A 22,645-nucleotide genomic window follows, 5' to 3' on the forward strand; every position below is an offset into this window, starting at 1 on the left:
ATTGGGGATATGTATTGGTTGATGAAGGTAGATGATGTCAATGAACTGAGGATTACTCCTACACACAAGGAATCGCTGCAAACAGAAAATTCCAGTTGTCTCATGATCTCATCTCTACATACCCCCGGTATATAAGATATTTGGATACCTATACTGGTACGAGAACAGGGACAATGAAGTTTCTCAGGAACAATGTCTAAGAGTAGCATTGTACTATTAAGATTTATGCCTCTTTAAGATTTTTGAGTCAGTAGAGGCATACCAAATCAAAGAACTATGCTTATATTACATCTGATTTGATTATAACTAGTATTTCATCAGATTATATAAACATGTTCATCATGTATATGATGATGTTAGGATTTCCCACATTCCACAATGCCTAAATATGCCATACCAAAAAAGCATTTAATATGTCCCATAATCCATATAAGAATATTATTACCCACCAGTTGACTACATACTAAAGTTTCATATATTGGTCAAACTCACTTGTCAACAAAATGGTTTCCCGTTTCAGGGTAATGGAAAAGACACCAATGGAGTGCAATATTTTTATAATTGTCTAAATTCTCAGCTATATTGTTGAATTACAACTGATAAATTACAATTAAGCAACACTCAAACCCCGAATTTCTGTTACTAGTTGTCTAAAAGTAGCCTTTATTTCTAATAAATAAGATTTATTAATCTGAAAAATTAAGATAACCTTAAACCCAATAAATGTGTCAAATAATGAAATAAATCTATCTTTCTAGAGTATAACCGCAGAACAAATCTTATACGTAACTTCTCCAGCTGATCTAAACATTAAATCATGTTTAACATGGGATCACTTGTACTCTTAAGAATCTTAACAACTTAATAGAACCAGAAGCATTAGCTATATTTTATGCAGAAAAATAAAATGTGCTATGACCAAGCTGATATTAGAGTGGTGTACGCAGCTAAAGTTTATTGACATCAATGACAAACTTGAAAGCAATGCAACCCTAAAATACTTTTTCAAGTGCATTTCAAAGAGTTAATTGGCAGTTTTTCTACAATAATCATTCCTGCATTGAGTCATAGACGTTTATAGTCTGTCTAGTCAAGTTATTTAATAAGAAAAGCAAACTGATAGTGAATCCCTGTCCATTTAACAAATTCCTAATGTATTATTTTTCTATTGAGGAGACATTTCCACTAGAGAAGATAGGGATACATATAATATAGGATCCACACAGTGAAACAATGCTCTAACGTAGTTTGTCAAATAATCACCAGTATTTTTATAACCATTAAAATAATCAGCAAGCTAGGGCATGCTTGATAGCTACATATCATCTAAGAGAAAAATGTAAAATAAGATAACAAAAAAATATATCAAGCATATGCCCCCACATAGGGTTCATAGGAATTAACAAAGGAATTGACTATAAATTTAATGTAAGAAACAAAATTCCGCGCTGTCTGCTTGGTTTGTATTTCAAACCTGTAAATATTTGTAGCTGTCCACAAGCAAGTTTCATCTGTCAAATTACCTGTTAAATATTTGACAGTTTTGAACACAATTAGTTTATGTTCAAGCCCACATTCCTAAGTAATGGGATATTCTTTGAAGGAAGAAATTGTTTTGATCATTAGTCTCCATCTAACCCAATATTCTCTCTTTTGTAATATTACAAAAATTTCCAAAATAAAATGAGTTTAAGCAACCGTAATCTTATGGGTTTGATGCAGAATTAATTTGAACCACTTAGAATCAGCATTGCATAGAAGTTAAAGCAATTTAAGGATAGAAACTTCAAGCTACTCTTCAGAGGTACTTCATACATTAATTAAAGCAATGATGTGTGTGTGTGTGCACGTGTGTAATGTCCCCATCCAAACAATCAAAGCAATTTAAGGATAGCAACTTCAAGCTATTCTTCAGAGGTACTTCATACATTAATTAAAGCAATGATGTGTGTGTGTGTGTGCACATGTGTAATGTCCCCATCCAAACAATCAAAACACAATGATGCCACTCTAGAATAGAATCTAAATATTAAATAATAATACAATTAAAATATGAAATATTTATTTAACCAACAGACAAGATTTAATATATAATTTATATTTATTAAATATTAATATTAAGTTCATATTTATTAAATAATAATAATAAAAGTAATATAAATAAATGAATAGTAACAAAATAAATATCTAATGAGAACATTCGAGTAAAGACAACTATGATACATGGACGATTCACCATATGCTAAATAATATCATGACTGAGACAGCCAGATAGAACACGTATCACCATATCCATATAGGCGTTGCCAGATGTGTGTCGTTAGGATTAATATTGATCAATGTTAAACGATAGTCCTAGCCATTTATTAAAACCGAGTCGAAGAACGGATGCTCCAAATACAATTCCATATAGAGTTCGATGGTCGGGAATGTATTCTCAGCAGCACGGCCATGATTACGAACATGAAGGAGATCACGATTATCGCTGAAGACACCAAGCATTTTATGGTATGGCTCAGCGATCGATTAGGTATATACAATGAATTGAAACACGTATTGATGTATTGATCAATAATATTAAACAACGATTATGATTGTATCAATGGTGAGCAATACCGATAATGAATAGAGAGTCTCCTTATCCAAACAAAATAATATGTAAACCAAATATGATTTAAGGTAAACTAACTCCGGCATCCAAACCAGCTTCGATTAATGATAAAAATCAATATTAATTGGAAGATAGCAATTAGTATTGAGAAGACTAATTGGTGTTTTGAGATGATTATGTTAGCAATATGGAAAGGTGTGATTAGTTAAGTTTGACCAAATATAAGAAGAGATGCTATTCGTTTATGTTGTGAAGAGATGCAATTAGGAAGGGATATGTTCTTTCATAATTCAAGAGGTGCATCCCTTCTATCTAGCAGGGTATAAGAGGAAGATCAAACTCAGTCATTTGGGGATCATCAAACATTTTCTTCTGATATACATATCCAAGATTGATCTACTCTTTGAGCACATTGCCTCTATGCAAATCAGTGGCAGACATTATTGTGAATCAGACACAGTCAGCCAATTATGTATACATCAAGATCAGATCAAACACAGCAATTTTCTTCAATCTCAGTCCTATTAAAGGACAATTATAATATCAAACCCTCTTTGACAAAGAATTTGTTGGTGTTGAAAATAAGCCACACCTGGACCGACGATGGACTGGTCCAAGAGGGGCCAGTAGCTCAGTGGTAGAGCACTCCAGTAGGATATGGAAGGTCCTAGGTTCGAGTCCTAGCTGGTCCATGTCTCAACATGATATCAGAGTCAGGTCTAGGCTAGGAGCCCCAAGCACATGAGAGGTGTAGCTTAAGGGGAGGTGTTGGTGTTGGAAATAAGCCACACCCGGACCGACGATGGACTTGTCCAAGAGGGGCCAGTAGCTCAATGGTAGAGCACTCCAGTAGCATATGGAAGGTCCTAGGTTCAAGTCCTAGCTGGTCCATGTCTCAACAGAATTCAGATCAGTTACTAATCTTGCTATTTCTATTAAGATATAGATATGTGTTCAAATGTCAAACCATGACTAAAAGACTTATTTCTTTAAGCAAACTGGAAGTGATTTCCCTGTATTTGCAAGCTTTAGTATTGCCTAATCTAGGAATATTAATAAGGGGACATTACAGCATGTGTGTGTATATATGTGTGTGTAAGAGAAAAATAGTGCGATGAAACGGAAAATACAAATTCAGGACTAGTCCACACACCAATGGGACTCTTGGTGCAAGTTAAGGAGTTATGTGGAATAACTCAACTTCCCAAGGGATGTTCCATTGTTCTTTATCTCACAAGACCCCTCAAGCCAATGCCTTTGTTCTCAAATCAATGAGCAAAGTGATTTAGGGATGACAATCATGAGAATGAGGGATATTCGATCAATCTAACATGAATGCAATCTTAAATGTGCATGATATTAGCAAACATGAATTAAACTAGCATGTATATGATGATAAGATGAAAGGATTAGTAAAAGAACTATCCTAACATGATACACTAGCTTAATATGATTATTTATGATAATAAAAATGCTTCTAAAATGTTTATTAGATTATTTCTATTCAAAGAGAGACTAAATGCTTGATAAAATGACTAGATATTCTTAGTAAAATGCCTATAAGTGTGATGCTAAAGACTTGGATATGAGAATGGAGGAATGAGGGCTCTATTTATAGGAAAAACAGGGCAATGGATGGTCAAGATTGGATAATCTTATCAAGGGCTAGGATTGAAAGTTATCGATCCATGTTTACAATTCTCACCAATGAAATGGTGACAATTGTCAACAAGAGACTGCTTGAGAGGAGATGAAAGAAGCATTAAATGCTTGAGAAGACATGAAGGTTACCTTAGGAGGTAAGGGTTAAGGTTAGATTAAGGTTATCCATTGGATAAAGCTTTTACCCAAAGGATAAACTCTTGTGCAAGGGTTAAAGGAATAACCATGGTCAAAGCAATGAATCCTTGATGAGACCCCTGGGTTAGATGAAGGTTGAGTTAGGCAAAAAGTTTCTAACCATGCCACAAAGGTTAGTTAACCATTAATGGTTTGGAAGACTTTGGGGACAAATTTGTAAGAGTCCTTCCAAATTTGGGGGAACTCAACAAGTTAGCTTGTTGAAGACATAAAGACTTTATTGCTTTTGGAAGACTTTCCTCCAAATTTGAGAAGTGATATCCTCAAATTTAGGGAAAAGGAATGATTGAAGGGTTTAGGCTAATTGATTAGGATTAGATGGGTTCTAGAAGAATTTAGAAGGGGGGTTTAGGAGGCAAGTGGGAGATGTAGGATTTTGCAAGTGGGTGGGGAAAATAGAATTTAATTAAAATAAAATTAATTTATTTCAATTGTGGTTGCAACTTGCATTTGTAGGGTTTTGCAAGTGGGGGGATTTAATTAAATGGGCTAGAAGGGGGATTTAATTAAATGGCTTAGATAGAAGAAGGGTATATTAATTAAATCTTAATTTAATTAATAGTTGATTAGAAGAATAGAGATATTAATTAAATCTTAATTTAATTAATTGAAAGAATTAAGAATAATTAAATGAATAAAATTCACTTAATTCATTGTGCAATGTTTAGGTGTCTACAATGTGTATGCAACAAGACTTAAATCATTTAGTCTGTCCCTGTATAATTATCCTAATTTCTATAAAATAAAGCATGGTTATGTAAAGTTCAAAGACTTTAAACAATCAATTAAATCAGAGAGATGTTTCTTAGAGGAACAATGAAAACTACAAACAGTTTGCCACTTAAACCATATAAATTATTTGTCTGCTTAGATAAGTTCATGATTTTTTAATAATTTCAATGTATTATGAACCAATAGGATTATAGCTACCTGTTACAGTTTGTTGTCATTGATGTCACAAATACACACAAAACAGATTAGTAAGTATATTCTGATATGCTGTCATAATTCTGAAACAGAATGAAGATTGAAATACAGGTATTCGTAATGGTTGTCTTGTTTTTGGATATGCATAGTATACGCTTTCATACCTGGGCATTGTATCGTGATTGGATCTGCACAGCATGTTCGATCTGCTATTTAGTTTTGATGTGTTTGTTACATACGGGTAAACGATTAAATGCTGGAAGTAAATGCACAGAACATAATGGAAATATATTAAAGAACCAGGTTTTGTATTAATTCAATAGTCCATGTACATCAAGTGCTTATAACATCACACCCAGATACGACTATGATGATGCCACTACGAAGGGAAAGTATGCAATATATAATACCCAAAGGGGTGCAACCAACCATCACGTCCAACTGCCCTTCGAGGACGACTAACTGACTGTCGTAACTCATAATTACCGACGACAACATAACATAATATGACAACATGACATAATGATTATTCTCGGCAACATCGTCCCCCCCAAGAAAAGAAGTCATCTCCGGATGACTTAATACAAAATAGAGATGATGTTCATACATTAAACAAAATCAAGGTATAGAATTGCAAGAACTGCTAACGCTAGTCGAGGTCGAAACTCATACACCTGCTGCGTCTTCGCTTGAAAACCCTTTTCTGCTACCAGCCGATGCTCAAGTGTGGATTTCACCATTAGTGCTTCCGCAAGGAGGTCTTTTTTTCCCTTGACATCACAATCCTTCTATGCCTAAACCAAACTTGTCTGCAAAACACGTTTTTCAGTCTCAGCCTCCACCAACTGCTACTCCAATGATACTGTCTCCCTAGCCAATTTGTCCTCGATAGCCACCCACGCTGCCCTCGCGGCATCCAACTCCTGGGTACGCTGAGCTAAGTCTCACGCTACTACTGCCTCCAACCTAGTGGTCAGCTCCTCCCGAGCCCTATGTGCATCCACCAAGGCAACCTCACGTCCAGTCGAGACATACTCCGAGTTCCTCAAAGCGTACCATTTATGCCTGGAAGTGGCCACAACCTTCTGGCACAAAGGCTAGGAGACGCCTCAAATCCTCCATAACACTCCCCAAAGGCTGATAACTGAACTGAATAACTCCCTGGTGTCGTACGACTGCACGGGCCTGCAATGCCTTCCCTCAAACTCTGTTTGTTCGCAACCTCCAAATCCGTCTCCCTCTACAGCTTATGGCTTCCCCACCAATGCTTAGATTCAGGTTTCTTTCTCACAGTACGGAACAACCCCAACATTTACCGTGACTTCTCTGATGCCTTCGCCCAACTCAAAAAGTGTATTGTAGCTCAAAAATAAACTAGGGGTCTAGGGGCAATGCCCCCAACGGGGTCGAGGGGCAGACCATGGCGCACATCATTTTTGTGATATTTTAAGATGCCAAAAACCTTCTTCTCCACTCTAATTTTTTCAGTGTCTTGGCTCCAAACTCCATCGAATGATTTTAAATCTGGTCGTCTTTTTTTTTTGTTTGTTTTTTCTTCACGTGCCATCACCACCGTTTATCTTATCCCTGCAGTGTCGTGGTATTTTCTCTTTCATCCTCTTTTAAACCGTCGCCGCCATGCTCCTTCAGGCTTACGGACTGTAATGTCTCGAGCCCATACAGAGGTTATCTGCCAGACGATGGAGTGAACCCATATGGTGGCTGAGTCATACGATGACTAGGGTCACCCGAAGCTTGGTGTCGTACAATGATTGGTCTCTTGTACGGTGGCTAGGAAGGTCATACGATGGATGAATACCCACCGAGTTCCACCCTAGACCAATGACCTCCATAGATGGTGGTGCACCGTACGGTGCCCCACCACACGAGGCCTCACCGCACGGTGGTGTGTCGTACGGTGTCCCACCGCACAAGGCCTCACTGCACACCACGAGGTCCCACCTCATGGGACCTCATCGCCCACTTCACAGGACCTCACCGCACAGTGGTGCACCGTACGGTGTCCCACCACACAGTCGTCGACCATGGTGGTTCCACCATACGGTGTCCCATCGCACGGTGGTCTCCCATGGTGGTTCCACTGTATGATGGTCCCTCGACGGTGGTTCCGCCATGGCCACCGATTTTTTTCTTTCTTTTTTTTTTTTTTTTCAATTTCCTAATCTAATTGTCTAGAGAATCTTCGGCTCCGGTCCTATGTCTCTGGGATCGCCCTTCATCCTTCTCGGTTTGCCTCGCCCAAGAGTCTCCCGCTTTGGTCCTGTGCCTCTCGAGTCGCCTGTCGGCCTCTCGAGTCCCCTTCCATCCTCTCGGGTCCCCCTCCGGACTCTCGGGTGTCCTTCTAGCCTCTCGGGTCCCCTACGCGCTTCTCGTGGTAGGGTTTCAATTTGGACCCATTGATGGCAAGTCTATTTTCAATGGCCATTCGAAGACCTGGAACCGTAAATTCTACAAGAACCACGGTCTTCTTCCCGTACATAAGAAGAAGAAGAAGAAGAAGAATAAAGATTTTGAAGGCTACGGCCTTCCACACAGGGTTCCAATCGTTGCCGACACGAATGATCTTGGGATTAGCTACGTCATCGAGGTTTGGGGCATCTCCCTTCCAATATTCTCTGTATTCGGCAAGTACACCTCCTCTGTTACTTGCTCTGGTTCCTCTACTTCAAGCCTGTAGCTCTAGAACATTTCATAATCCTCCATCTGCCAGTGGAAGAGCCCGTTCAATGACCCCGTCTCATCCTTGGAGCACTCTCCTAGTTTGAGAATCCCTTCGTCGTTGGGCTCCTTGCAACCTCATCCTTCGTCCCTTAGGTCGCCTTCTCCTTCACCCTCTGATTCCGAAGATGATGTCGGTTCCTCACTAACCAACTGCGTCCCAAGGTCTATGATAAACTTCCTTCCTCCATTCTCCATAGACATAGTGTTCTTCTTCCAGTTGTGGGTGGCCTTGGCTGCCACCAGCCACCCTCTCCCTAAGATCGCATCATACCCTTTTTTCTTTAGTGGGATTACCACGAAGTTCAGTATGAAGGGTTGCGTCCCGATGGTAACTTGCTGGCCCATCAGTGTCCATCGCGATGGGTTTGATCCCATGCTGATTTGCTCCCAGTAGATTGAATGTAGATGGCCACAACGTTGGCTTCCCCAGCTTCCGCTAGGTCTCTTCTGGAAGAACATTCACTCCTGATCCACCATCGACGATGGTATCGGTTAGAATGGTGCCAAGGATACCCATCTCCACAATGGTCGGGTTCCTTCCAGTGTTAACTACTAGCAGCCTGGGGTCTATTACAGACCCCCCAGGAACATCTATGTGGTGGTTGGTATTGGTGCGTGGTTGAGAGAGATTATTCAGCAACGTCGTTCGTAATTGAGGCATCGTCTGAAGGAGGTCGTGTACCTTCACAGGCACATGCAATTTTAAAATTTGATTTAGTATAGCCTCCTCCGCCTCCGGTCAGCTGGAAGTACCCGTCGTACCCTTCGCCTTCGCCCCCTCTCGTATCTCTTTCTCAATTTCTTCTCGTGCTTCTCGTACCCTTCGCTTCTCAGTCTTCGGGTCTGGGCACATTGCTTTTCTAGCTTGGGCGCGGGTTACGGCTAGCACTTCCTCTTCTTTGGTTTCCTCGACATTGAGCAAGTTGATGTCGGACTTCGGGCAAGTGGCATCTCTGTGGTCTCTCGATCCGCACCATTTGCACAAATATTGTGTGGCCTCTCCCTTCGGGCAGTCTCGGGCGAAGTGCCCCCACTGGTTGCACTCTCTGCATTGTATCATCGGTTGGCCTTTGGAGTCGTATTCAATCCGGCTCCTTGTATTGTTATTGTTGTTATTGTTGTTTCGTCCTCCCCACCGGTTATCTCGGTAGCCTCCCGATGTTGCATTGTTGTTCGCCTGGGAGCTGCCGGTACCGCCCGATGTAGTTGGTTGTTCCTGCGTAAGCATTACTTGTTGGTTTCGTGTTTTCATGTTGTAGGGGCATTCCCTGGTGGGATGCCCCATCAACTAGCATATATCACAATAGGCTTTCTTTGGGCAGGAGCCTTTTGTGTGGTCGTTCGTCTTACATTCCGTGTACCAAAGCTCCCCTTTGTCGGTCTTGCTTGGACCTCCCTTCATAACCTTTAGCTCTTTCATCATCCTCAACATGTCCTTTTGCAGGGCTTGCACCTGTTTGCCGGACTCACCGTCGCTGTTGCTTCCCTCGGAAGAGTCATCATCCTCAGACGAGCTATCCTTCTTCTTTTTCTTCTTGGATGTCTTGGTCTCGCTCTCGAGATCCATCGCTCTATTATATGCATCTTCGTACGAGGTTGGTGGAACAATTTTCATCTTCTTCCCGATGGAGTGTTTCAATCCCTCCACGAACCATCTCTTTTTCAACCCATCCACTGGTTGACTCTCCATTTTCCCCAACAGTTCCTTGAGCCGCTGACTATAGGCTCGGACAGTCTCGTTCTTGTTTTGCTTTGTGCCATAGATTTCGGCTACTATTTCATTGTCGTCTCTGAGGAGGCGAAACTCTATCTCGAACTCCTTCAAGTTGGGCCATGTGCCAACTTTGGTCTTATCCGTATCGGAGTACCAGTCGATGGCCACTTCCCTTAAGGTTGCTGGAAATTGTGTTACCCATTCGTCCTAGCTTGTAACACCATTTGCTGACCATATGGTTTCGTAAGTGCGGCAATGGCGGACGGGATCTTCCTTCCCGTCGCCATTGAACTTCGGCAGCTTCTGCTTACTTGCCATCCCACCGCTGGGTCTCGCTCCTCTGGTGCCTTGTGTGCTTGTACCTGGTGATCCTCCGCCTCCACCTCCTGCACCTGACCCTCCACTCATGGGTCCTCCAAAGAAGGTTGTTGACCCCGAACCAAACAAATTGCCTCTCGTACGGTACCCTTGTGCTTCCTCGGCACCGTCGGCCATACCGTCACCTTCGGTCGTCTCCCTTCGGTTGTCCTCCAAAATGGACAAGTTCTTTAGTAGGTCTCTGGTAGCGTCGATCAGGTTTAGACTTTGCCTTGTTTGTTCCACCAACTCTTCGCGACTTCTTACCCTATGGTGGTATTCTGGCGAACTGTAGAGTTCTCCTTCGGCACCCTCCATGACTCCTAGGTTCCCTTCGAGCAACCCTACGACAGTGTAGAGAGTGTAATTCTCTTCATCTATCTCGTCCTCTGCAACCTCCGTGACACCTCCTGGGTTCCCTTCGAGCAACCCCTCGGTCGGTCGTCCCTCGGCAAGCTGCCTTAGGCTACGCCTTCGTTCTATTTGCTGTCTGAGATTCAACGCTCTTTGTGCCACTTCCCATTCATCACTTCATATCTTTTTACTTTTGTCCTTATTTAGTATATTGGGAATAAATCACTTCCGTACATAGCAAGCACACACCATGTACACACAAAAAAAAAACTTTTATTATTTTCCCTTTCAGCCACAATTTATGTCAACATTGTGTTGGGATTATTACAAGGTTCAATTTCCCCTTCGCCTCTTGCCATCATGCTCTACGTCCCAACAACGATTGTTTTCTTCGTATTGTTGAAGGACCTATTGGCGTCGCTCCTCACGAGCGATCTCCTCCAGGTGGGTTCGCTGTGCCAGTGATGCCTATGCAAGCAACCGAGGGAGGTGGTTCATCAACCGATTCACTGCGGGGCTAACTTCCAGTGCGGTCCACACGGCACTTGTTGGGACTTCAACCTCCGTGGCCTCTCTTCGGACGTAGGTCTCGATGGCCGCCTGAAGCAGGATTGAGAATTCCCTCATTGCAGTGTCCTCTCCATCGTAGAGTTCCGTTTGTGAGTCATCGGCCTCTCAATTAATCTCACCGACGGTAAGGCCCATCGTGTCCATACGCCATCCGCTCCTTCCTTTCCCGAGTATGTCTAGGCAACGGCGCCAAATGTTTGTCACATACGGGTAAACGATTAAATGCAGGAAGTAAATGCACAGAACATAATGGAAATATATTAAAGAACCAGTTTTTGTATTAATTCAATAGTCCATGTACATCAAGTGCTTATAACATCACACCCAGATACGACTATGATGATGCCACTATGAAGAGAAAGTATGCAATATATAATACCGGAAGGGGTGCGACCAACCGTCGCATCCAACTGCCCTTCGGGACGACTAACTGACTGTCGTAACTCATAATTACCGACGACAACATAACATAATATGACAACATGACATAATGATTATTCCCTGCAACATGATGTTCCCAGTTATATTTCCAGTTTGCAGTGATATTATTTTTATGTTAAAATTCTCTCAAGCCGTCATTGACAGAGATTATAAAGAGAGGCTTTATAACCATATTGTTCCTATCAGGTTTTTGTTAAAGGTTGATTAACCCGATTATGTTTGTGAACAAAAAGTTTGATGGTGGTTATCACAGTAACTTAATTGTTTTATTATAAGCCTTCTCTTTTGTTTGATACAAGTTAAAAAGGAGATTGTTTTGGAAGAAATCAATTCTTAATTATCAGTTGACAGTTGTCAACTAATCACAAATTAGTTATAACTATACCAGTTAGTTGACAGTTGTCAACTAATTACAAATCAGTAATAACTATACCAGAACAGATAACAGCTTGAACCGATGCTTATATGTGTTGTGTGGAAACATAAATAAGTGACTTTTGGGTTGAAGGGTATTATTTTTGTGTGAGCCAATTTTGAAAAGAAAAAGCAAAGACATTCTGATCACAAGATAGATACAGTTTGACACTTCTATGACAAGAAAAATACAGTGAAAACACTCCGACAACAGCAATGAGTATTGGAACTTGACACTCGGATTAAAGAGCAAAACTTGATGGCAGATTGAGGAGAGTTCTGTTAAATCCAATAGTATAACTGGTTCATTTTTTTTCAGGCATCTGAAATTATTGTATCATTTTGATATTTCTCAATGTGTATCTGATATAGTTGTTTGGTTTAACAAAGTGTTGGTGGGTTGAAGATTTTTGTTTACAGCTTTCAGATTTGTGACAGATTGAACACAGAATATCATTCAGTACAGATTATATCCAGAGTCAATATACTCTTTGTGCAGATTTATTTAAAATACACAGAGATATTCTTGATTAACATTTATTTTCTGTGTAGTTCAATGCAGAGAGGTTATAATGCTTAATGTTCAGATTGAAACAATAACACTCAAAATATTTTGAATACGGTATAAGAACTTTAGTTATTGTTCAATTTGTAATTGACCTGAGATCATATTTGAGTTATCATTCAGATTGTAGAGTTGGTGCTCAGATAAGAACTGAGAGTTGGTGCTCTTAGTTGGATTGAATTGGTGCTCAAAGAAAGACAGGGGTTTGGTGACTCCTTAGGGTTGGAGCCCTTAAATATTGTAAACCATTTAAATTGTGAGGCCGGATTAGGACGGTAGATCTTAGCGGCATTTCTCACCGTGTTTTTCCCACACTGGGTTTCCACGTAAAAACTGTGTGTTAAGTGTTTCTATGATTGCATCTCTTTCAGTTTCAGTTTGCTATATCTTTCAGTTTAAAAATTTATACAAGTTTTGAATTAAAGGTATTAAAGCTCTAAGTCTACTACTGATTCTAGAGAATAAAAAAAGAATCTTTATGGTTCTAACCAATATCCAATTGTTAAAACCTAAAGGCAAAAACTAACTTCTCAAATACTAACCCTGAAGCAATAAACTTTTGACTTGAATCCCACTACAAGGAGCTTTATTTATTTGTTCTGCACCAGGTCCAATCTGTAAGGGAAACAAGGCTGATTAATTAATGACTTCAATCTGTACTGCATGTATGTAAATAAAGCCATGCTTGGTCCTTCACAAGACAACATAGAAAAAATGTAACAATCACTATGCCATATTAACATCACAACAAAGTTTTAAAACTCAGACTCGCCACGGAGTCGGCAAACCAAAAAATTGGACTCGGACTCGGACTCGTGAAAGACTCGCGAAAGACTTGGCAAGGACTCAACAAAAAAAATCATAATTTTACAAAAAAAAAATAAAGAAATTAATGCATTTAGAAAACATAAGAGCCATAATTGAAGCATTACACATGTCATATGATCTCCAAGCACTCAATATTTGAAAATTCATCATTCATACTAATGGTTTCAAACTTTAAAATGTATGATAGCAGCATAAGTTTATAAATGTTTACAAAATTACATATAATGATAGGTCTAGATCTTGGGGGAGAGAGGAGAGAGTGAGATAGAGAGTGGTAGAGAGAAGGGATAGAGGAAGAGTGATAGTGAGATAGATAGGTCTAAAATTCGGGGCAGATAAAGTGAGTAAGATAGAGAGGGCGAGAGAATGCTAATAGGAGCCTACTAATTACTGCAATTTGGCTAAGTCTGAAAATTTAAAAGATCTTCTAAAACCTAGAATTTGCATTATAATTCCTAGAGATCTGAAACCACTCTCAAACATCCTGCCAATATATACATGAAATATAACTTAAAGTATACTTAAATGTTATATTTCATGTATATATTTTGATGAAGAGAATGAGATTGACTTGAAAAAAAAAGATTTAGATAATTTTTTGACATGTTTTTTGGGTTGCACAAGTCTAGTCAAAAGACTCGCGCGAGTCAATTAGAAAGAATCACAAGTCTTTCAAAAAGACTTGCCAGGACTCGCCTCACAAGTCCATGGCGAGTCGACTCGTGGCGCCACTGGACTTGCGAGTCCATTTCTAGTCCATGAGTTTTTAAACTAGGCTTCACAAGACAATCCGAAATTGATAATATTCTTATCTGAAGCAATAGGCCTGGCATATTTCAAATTGTGACATAATATTATCATTGATAATTGTTATGGATAAAATGCTCAGTTTCTAGTCCTGGTATAGGGACAGGTACAGATTTAGGGTATGGGTATCCTAATACAGCATTTTTTTTGCCAAGTACAGGTACAAGTTCAGAATATATATATAATTATGATTTTATAAATCAAAACAGAAATACTTATATATTTATAATTGCCAACAAACAAACTATTTAAATATCTCATAATTTGCAATAAAGAAAATACTGATAAATTCATAATTCAGTAATTTGTCAAATGTCAATACAAAATGAAAATTACAATCAATATTCAATAATCTTCATATCACTCTTCATCAAGAGCGTCAAGGGCTTGATGGCAGGGCTTTGATCCCACCTTGTATCGCAATAGGAAGAATACCAAGAGTGCTGCCCCCAAACCTCCCAAGAGGTGCTACCCCTCAATCCTAGTGGAGGCACTGCCCCCAAATCCCTACTTTAGTTTTAAAACAAAAAACGAAAGTATTTTGGGCCATTTGGGATGTAAGAGCAAACACTATTTTATTCTTTTGACTTTTTTCCAATTAAATTACATTTATACTTTCTAAGTCAAACCCTATCCTAAGTAATGCTCCTAAGGCTACAGCAGCATTTGCAAACTTGTCTAAGATACAAGCACATGACTCCACACAGAGCAAGCAATGCTAGGCTGAGGGATACAAACTCCTTTCTATCATAATTCATGACTCCAAGTTGTGATCTTTGTTTTTGATAACATGGATATCATAATCCTTAAGTTGTGTGCACCTAAAATACTTGACTATATTCATATAATTAGAAATGTTTTTTCCTTCAATTGAAATCCACATTTATTTTCATTTGATTGATGAATACTTGTGTATGTGATCAAAGAAACTTCTATTTGATTAGTTTATTGTGTATTTAAAGTTTATTTATTGAAGGGTCCATGATTACAGTTTTATAAAATCTTTATATTTCATAATTTTTTCAATTTGACAAATCTTGGCTAAATCTAAGCACCAAATCCAAGTCCAAGTTAATGTCAAAAGTCTGAGCCAAGTTGATTCTTGTAACATCTAATATATATGAATGTATGTGTGTGTATTATGAATTAAGGAAATAAACAACTTATTTAAACAAAATGCTTAAAATTAACTTAATAGATTAAAAATAAAGTAAGGAAAAAAATGTTACTGTCCACTTGCTGAAAAGCAAAAGTAAAATCAACCAACATTTATCTAATGGAAAGCAAGCATTTATAACTAGTAACTACCAAATAAAATAGATGAATAGATGCTTAATATTAAACCATCATTTTCATAGAATTTTTGTAAAAGAGTATTTTAAAAATGGTAAAGCCAGAAAATCAGCTTGCTCTGTTTTTCACTTTTTGCATGATAAAGTTCCACAGACATACTTGAGTGAAAATATTGAAAATATCTGCAAAATTAATTATATCTTCATCCCACCAGCATCCAACTAAGAAATATAAAATTCTTTATAAACTATTCATGGATCGAACAATAGAAAGTTTAAAATTAACTTAGGAGCTTCAAAATAGAGTCTTTCCTTCACTGCTGATTTGAGAAAGGGTAAATAAGCCAATATTTACCCAATCTTAAAGCTACTCTGTACATAATTTTTTTCTTGAAGAGACTTTTAACAATGATAAAGATATAGATTTTTTTGGTTTTTTTAGTTTTCTTTGGAATAAGTCACCATTTGTATAAAATGCCTTATTAAAATTAATCATATCTTCTATCGCACCAGCTATCAATTAGAGGAATAAAAAATTCGTATGGACCAACTGTTGAATGAGCAATTGAAATCCTACAATCATCTTAGAAGTTTCCAAAAGGGGGGAAAAATTAAAACATAGAGATTGCCCTCTTGTACTGAAAATAAAGGATTAACCCATCTTCTTAAAACGACTTTAATAAAACCACTAAAAATGTTGGATCGAGGGCAAGCATAAAAGTCTAAATTGAAACAGAGACTAACAACCTCTTTCATTTTATTGTTCAAACCTAACCCAATTTAGAAGAGTAAAAAAAACAAAGCCTACCCTCTTCTACTGAAAAGAAAGGGAAAAACAACAAATATTTACCTAATAAAATCAGTAAATATCTAATGTCAAACTATTCTTTGCACAAAAAAATTGTAATAGAGTCCTTCATAAGCACTCAAAACAAACTTGATTTCAATTTTTTTTTCATTTCGTTGCCTAATAAGAGGCTACATGTATGTAACTATTACAAAATATCTTTCAAAACAAACCGTATCTTCATCTCCAAACACTTGAATACGAACATACAAAACTGACTTGGATTCACTGGTGGATTGTGTAATAGAATGCCTAAACCTTGACTTCACTTCCCCCACTAGTACCTCTTTTGTCAATAAGAAAGGGAAAATTAAGAATATCTATTATAAATATCATTGCTTCATCCCAAAGCACTCCAATAGATATATAAAACTGATTTGTCTGACAGATGGAGTACTAATAAGCCTGAACCCAACAAAAAATTAAAGAAGAGAAAGAAAAGAGTTGTCCTGTGTTGAACCCAACAAAAAATCAAGAAAGAAGCAAAAGAAAAGATTTGTCCTATGTTGAAAAGAAAGAGCAATCGGACAATATTAGCTAATGTAATAGAAAATACAAACACAAATTATTAATATAAATTAAGCAAAACAGAAAATATCACTACATATTTTTAATCTGTATAAGCCCTGCTTGCCAACTATGGAATTCATGGATTAAATTCCACCACAGCTCCATGTCTGAGAAATAAAAAATTAATGCAAATCCCATTCATGGATTAAATTCCACCATAGATCCATGTCTGAGAAATAAAATTTGATGCAAACCCCATTCATGGATTAAGAAATTAAAAACCTAAAACCACTCATAAGAATCAAATAAAAGAATAAACAGAGAGAAAATTAGCCAATACTTAATGGAATGCATGTACTTTAATCTACTCAACAAATCAAATTAAAAGAATTCAATTCAGATAACCACAAGCCATAAATTAGCCAATACTTAATAGAATGTGTGTACTTTAATATATTCAGAAAATTAAATTAAAGGATTTCAATTCAGATAACCCAAGTTTGAGTCCTCGAAGTTTTAGAAGTTCAAAATAGCATCCAATTCTGAGTGCTCCATATCTCAATAAACAAGGTCAAATGCAAATCCTAAGCTAAAGGTAAGCCCTCGATCTTATTCTAAAATTCCAAAGCCAGCTATCCCATCTACTATTTAAAATGACATAAGATTTGAAACCAATGGATGTCAATTAGGACTAGCTCAAAGAGCTTCCTCTGAGAAATAGAAAACTGATGTCCAACTTTCATGATTGAACAATAAAAAGACTAAACTGAAATCAGGAAATTCAAAAGAAAGAAATATGAAGAAAAGAAAAAAGCATTGTTTACCCTTTCTGCTAAGAAGGAATGAATTTTTATAATACCAATTATATACTATGGCTCCAACCAAGAAATGTAAAACTGGTTTTGATCCATTCAAAGATTAAACAATAGAAACCTGAAACCCAACTCAAAAGATTGAAAGAATGACAAGAAAGCAAAGGTTTCCATTTTCCTTCATCTTCTGAAAACCAAAAGCAAATCAACGAAATATTATGGAACACAAGCTATTATAGGCTTGAATTAATGAAACTTTTTTGACATAGCATTCCTGACAAGACATATTACATTGTAAAATCGCTTAAAATTTTGAGTGCAACTTACCTCAACAAACCAAGTCAAATGCAAGTCAAGGTAAGCCCCTGAGCTTCTTCTGAAATTGCAGATCTAACCATCCCATCTACAATTGAAATAACATAGTTTAATTTAAAAGATGTCAAATAAACTAGTTCAAAACATAAATTAATGAAACTTTCATATAAAAGCATTCCCACATATAAATATAAAACTGATTTACACCTCTTCAAGAATTAAGTAATAGAAAGACTAAGTTTGACTCAGAAAAGTTCAAAAAATATGAAAAAAACGAAGGGTTCCCTCTTCCAGTGAAAAGAAGTGGAAAACTGGGAATATTCATTAAAAGTATCATTGCTCTACCCCACTTACTCTCAACAGAGAAATGTAAAATTTGAACCCATTCTAAGAATAAACAAAAGAAGCATTAATTCAAGCCAAAAGATTGAAATAACAAAAAGAAAAAAAGAGGTTAAAAACAGAGGGTTCCCTCTTCTGATGAAAATTAGAGGAAAATTAAGAATATCTATTAAAAGTACCATAGCTCTATCCCACTAACTCTCCAATTGAAAACTGTAAAGTTTGATTTGTAACATGTTCCAAGATTAAACAAAAGAAGCACTAACTCGAGAGAAAAGATTGAAATTACAAACAGAAAAATAGAAGTTACACTCCTCTGCTGAAAATTCAGAGCGAGTCAATCAATACAGAGTGAAACATGGGCATGTAATCTACCAGAAAAACTGATTAAATGATAATAGGACAGACCTAAACTTTAAAGTAATGGGGTTTTCATAGTAAATTCTCAGGTTCAAATCCTGAAAAAGGTGTTAATGACAATATAACATATTAAAAATTTGTGTTACTGATACTATATCACATTAAAAATTGTGTTAATGATATTATAGCAGATTAAAAAATGGGTATAACTTACCTCAAACATTGCCAAATGCAAATTCTAGGCTGAAGCTGAAGCTACAAAGCACTCCTCCCAGGCCAACGGAGATAACCATACTGTCTACTGTAAAAACAAACATACTATCTTATTCTCAGCAAATCTTCTCCCAAATTTAGAATGATTTTCAATTTGTATGATCCAATAACTTCAACGGTAAGGTGGTGAAGGGATGTAAAAAGCATAGCTGGATTATACCGTTGCTTTTTCCGTTTTTTTTTTTTCGAATGTTTAAATGAGATTAAAAGCGGGACTATACAGTTGCTTTTTTGGTGCCTTTTTTTTAATTTGAATATTTGAATGAGATTAACACTGTTACACGAGGATGACTTGAAGTTAAAAATTCAAAGGCCTTTACATTAAGTTGTTAGAATTTTTCAATAATTTTAATTAAATATTATTTTGATTCAGAAGTTTTTTTAATCTATTATTGAATAATGTATTAAAAAATTAAAAAAGATAGAAAAATAAAGTGTAGTCTAAAGATTAGAAAAATAAAGGGTAGCTAAAAGACTACTGATAAGACTAGAGATTCAAAACTAGAACTCAAATACATTTGAAGGTAGACAAATCAAGGAAGGAGGGTACTTTTTTAATTTACTAGCAAAACTCCCCTAATTAATTAATTGATTTATATATTATAAAATAAAATAAAGGTATTTAGATTGTTAATTGAAGATTATATGTTTTTAATGAAGTTTTTAGAATATATATACTTTTTTATTTTGACATTATAGTTTCACTATCAAATGAATGTCTTGCATTTTACGTTGATCATTTGTTTTGTCTACAATCAAGCTTGGCGGTCTAGGTTAGGTTCATAATCACCAATTTATTCTTTAGGTTCAAACTTCCCTATGTAATGTGCAATCATGTTTTATCACTTACCCCTAATTGATCTTTGTATGCTCTACAACCTTCACTGATCTACATATTGGTGGCATTTATAAATACCTTGAAATGGAACTTTTTGTGTCGCAAGGAGAAGTGTTCTCCTAGGTCAACCCTTAAAAATGTGTACAAAAGTTCAAAGACAACATGGAAGGGTCCTAAAATGACATGTAGATTCGTTACTCTTTTTAGTATGCCAAATCCAATTTTGTTTTGCTATTTATTATTCCTTTAATCTCTAGGATGAGAGAGGATGTTTGAGAGATTAGAGATATCAAATGTCTATTTAGGGTGAAAAATGAATGCAATTAAGTGCCTTTAAATACCAACATATAAGATTGAAATTTGTATATTGTGTAATTAGTTGGCTCGGGGCAAGAAAATAAATGGAGCCTCCAATTAAATTTGAATTTTGAATTTGAAAAGGAAAGAATGATGTACATAACCACAACGTTGAACCATGACCATGGGCATGACTTTGGGTGGGCAAATAGTCAAATTGGGTGTATAACAACTATATAAAAGTAGGTGTATAGATAAGGATAATAAAGGCATGAATAAGATTAATATATTGAAGACATGGATAAGGTGAGGACTAAATATGTAGGGATGTGTGTACAAGTATAGGAAAAGGCTAAGAGAATGAATCCAACTTTGCACGAGATTGCACCATTTGTCAATATGCACATGTATCAAGACATTTCCTTAAAATGGGTACAAAACTAAATGGATAATGATAAATTTTGCAATATGAGGTACGTGAGTGTTGGTATTTTGGATATGTTGATATGGTTTTGTCATTGATGTCAACACCTATTAACACTTATTAACTCTGGCACTTTGGTGAATTGGCAGTGTTCCCCGGCAAGCAAGTGACTTATGCACAGTCACCGGTATCTGGTACACCGGTAGGATATATTGTTCACCGGCACTTGGAATGACATGGAAAACACTTGGTTATGTCGAAGACATTGTTTGGACACTCTGTCTCAAGGATTTTTTCATTGGTATATTCGAGTTTGCATATTTGTTGTTACCAGTAAATAGGTCCAGGATAAGCACCAGCAGGACTATCTATTCTAGATCAGCATGACACGCTATGGAGATGATTTATTATTGTTGTAAATACATTAAGTCGACATGGTGTATCGGTTATTGCATCGGTTATTGATTTACTTGTAAATTGTTTTATTGTAATATATTTTAGAGCCAACCTACTAAAATTGGTCTTAGGTTATGGTATATATGTAAGATCTTATTTGTAAGATCAAAAAGGTGATTGAAGAAAGGAATTGTAAGAAGGTATATGCGAGAATAAGCAAAGCTATACACACAGACATCATTTGAAGGTTGAAGGAAGATTTTTGCGAAGGCAATCAAAACTAAACTGGTACTGAATCCAACATATGAAGATGCTATTTTGAGCAATACATCATTATTGGATTTAACCATCCAATTGTAGTCAGTGTGACTCCTATTTGTGTTTGAGCAGTGAGTTCTAGGCACTTGGTCTTTCTGCATGTGCAGACCCCATTTGTATACACATACTATCTGCAGTAGTATCATCTGATTGTGGGTAAGGTTTCCCACCGTGGTTTTTCCCCTTTCAGGGTTTCCACGTACAAATATTGGTGTTATGTGTTGTGGATGTTATTATCTTTCTGCTCCATGCATTAATCTTTACCGGTACTGCAATTAACTGATAAACTATCTACCGACATAAAGTTTGGTTCACCAGTATTAAGCATTAAGTTTGGTTAAGTTGTTTTGGGACCTAACAATTGGTATCAGAGCTTAGTCCTCTTTTTGCAGAAGTTTAACAGCTTGAGGAGATCCAATGTCTTCTAACTACTTCAGGAAGGACAGTCCTAAACTTGATGGAACCAACTATGGCATATGGAAGATCGGGATGGAGACACATATGAATTGCATTGGAAAGGACATCTAGGAAGTTACAAAAAATGGATATACTGCTCCTACTCCCAGTCATCCTAATCCACCTACCTCAGGAAAAGATGAAGAAAATGATTGCAAAGCAAGAGAAGCACTTTTGAGCGCATTGTTAGATCAACAAATCATGGGATTATCAGATAGATCTACTACTAAAGCTATTTGGGACCATTTGGAAACATTGAATGAAGGAGATTCCACAGTCAAAATTGCAAAACTTGAAAGCTTCCAAGTCAGGTATGAAAATCTGAAAATGGAAGAAGATGAAAAGATTTCTGCTTTTATGGAAAGAGTTAATGAAATTGTTTTGGGTATGAAATGTTGTGGAAGAACCTTAAGTGAAGATGAAATTGTTTCAAAAGTTTTAAGAGGATTGCCACTGGCATACAAAATGAAAGTTACTGCTATAAATGAGTTAAGAACTATGTCTAATACATCAGTAACTAGGGACACATTGATTGGAAAACTTTCAGCTTTTGAAATTGAGGAATTTGGTCTTGTTGCTACTATAAAGATAGATTTAACTTTTAAGGCATCAACATCATCTGCACCATCATTAGACAAGTTTGATTGGAAAAACTTTTATGCAAGAGAACTTGAAGCAAGCAGGAGAGAAAATGAAGAACTTGAAGAACTTGAAGCACTATTTGTAAGAAAAATGCCTAAAGGTCCAGTTGGAAGTAAGTATGAAGGTAAAGCACCCTTTAAATGTTTTAACTCTAATAAGATTGGTCATATGGCTTCAAGATGCCCTGATAGACATGATATATTAAGAGAAGAAGCTAGAAGAACATACAAGCCTAACCCTGGATATCAAAGATACGGATTTAAGAAGAATAAAGATAAATCTTGTTATCTTGCTGATGAAGGAGTCACTGATGATTCTGATGAGGATCCGATA

General features: G+C 37.0%; 1 long non-coding RNA gene and 1 other non-coding gene across 2 annotated transcripts; one reads left to right on the plus strand and one right to left on the minus strand.

The window, feature by feature from the left end:
* Positions 1-1,186: 1,186 nt before the first annotated feature.
* On the minus strand, positions 1,187-19,102 carry LOC131066661 (uncharacterized). The gene is made up of 4 exons (XR_009111705.2): positions 18,883-19,102; positions 17,979-18,054; positions 13,098-13,170; positions 1,187-1,523 (listed from the first exon to the last, which is right to left on the minus strand). It is a non-coding gene; the product is annotated as an uncharacterized LOC131066661 (long non-coding RNA).
* On the plus strand, positions 3,232-3,303 carry TRNAA-AGC (transfer RNA alanine (anticodon AGC)). The gene has a single exon. It is a non-coding gene; the product is annotated as a tRNA-Pro (tRNA).
* Positions 19,103-22,645: the final 3,543 nt, after the last annotated feature.

The sequence above is a fragment of the Cryptomeria japonica genome, chromosome 3 (assembly GCF_030272615.1).
Source record: "Cryptomeria japonica chromosome 3, Sugi_1.0, whole genome shotgun sequence".
Classification (NCBI taxonomy): domain Eukaryota; kingdom Viridiplantae; phylum Streptophyta; class Pinopsida; order Cupressales; family Cupressaceae; genus Cryptomeria; species Cryptomeria japonica.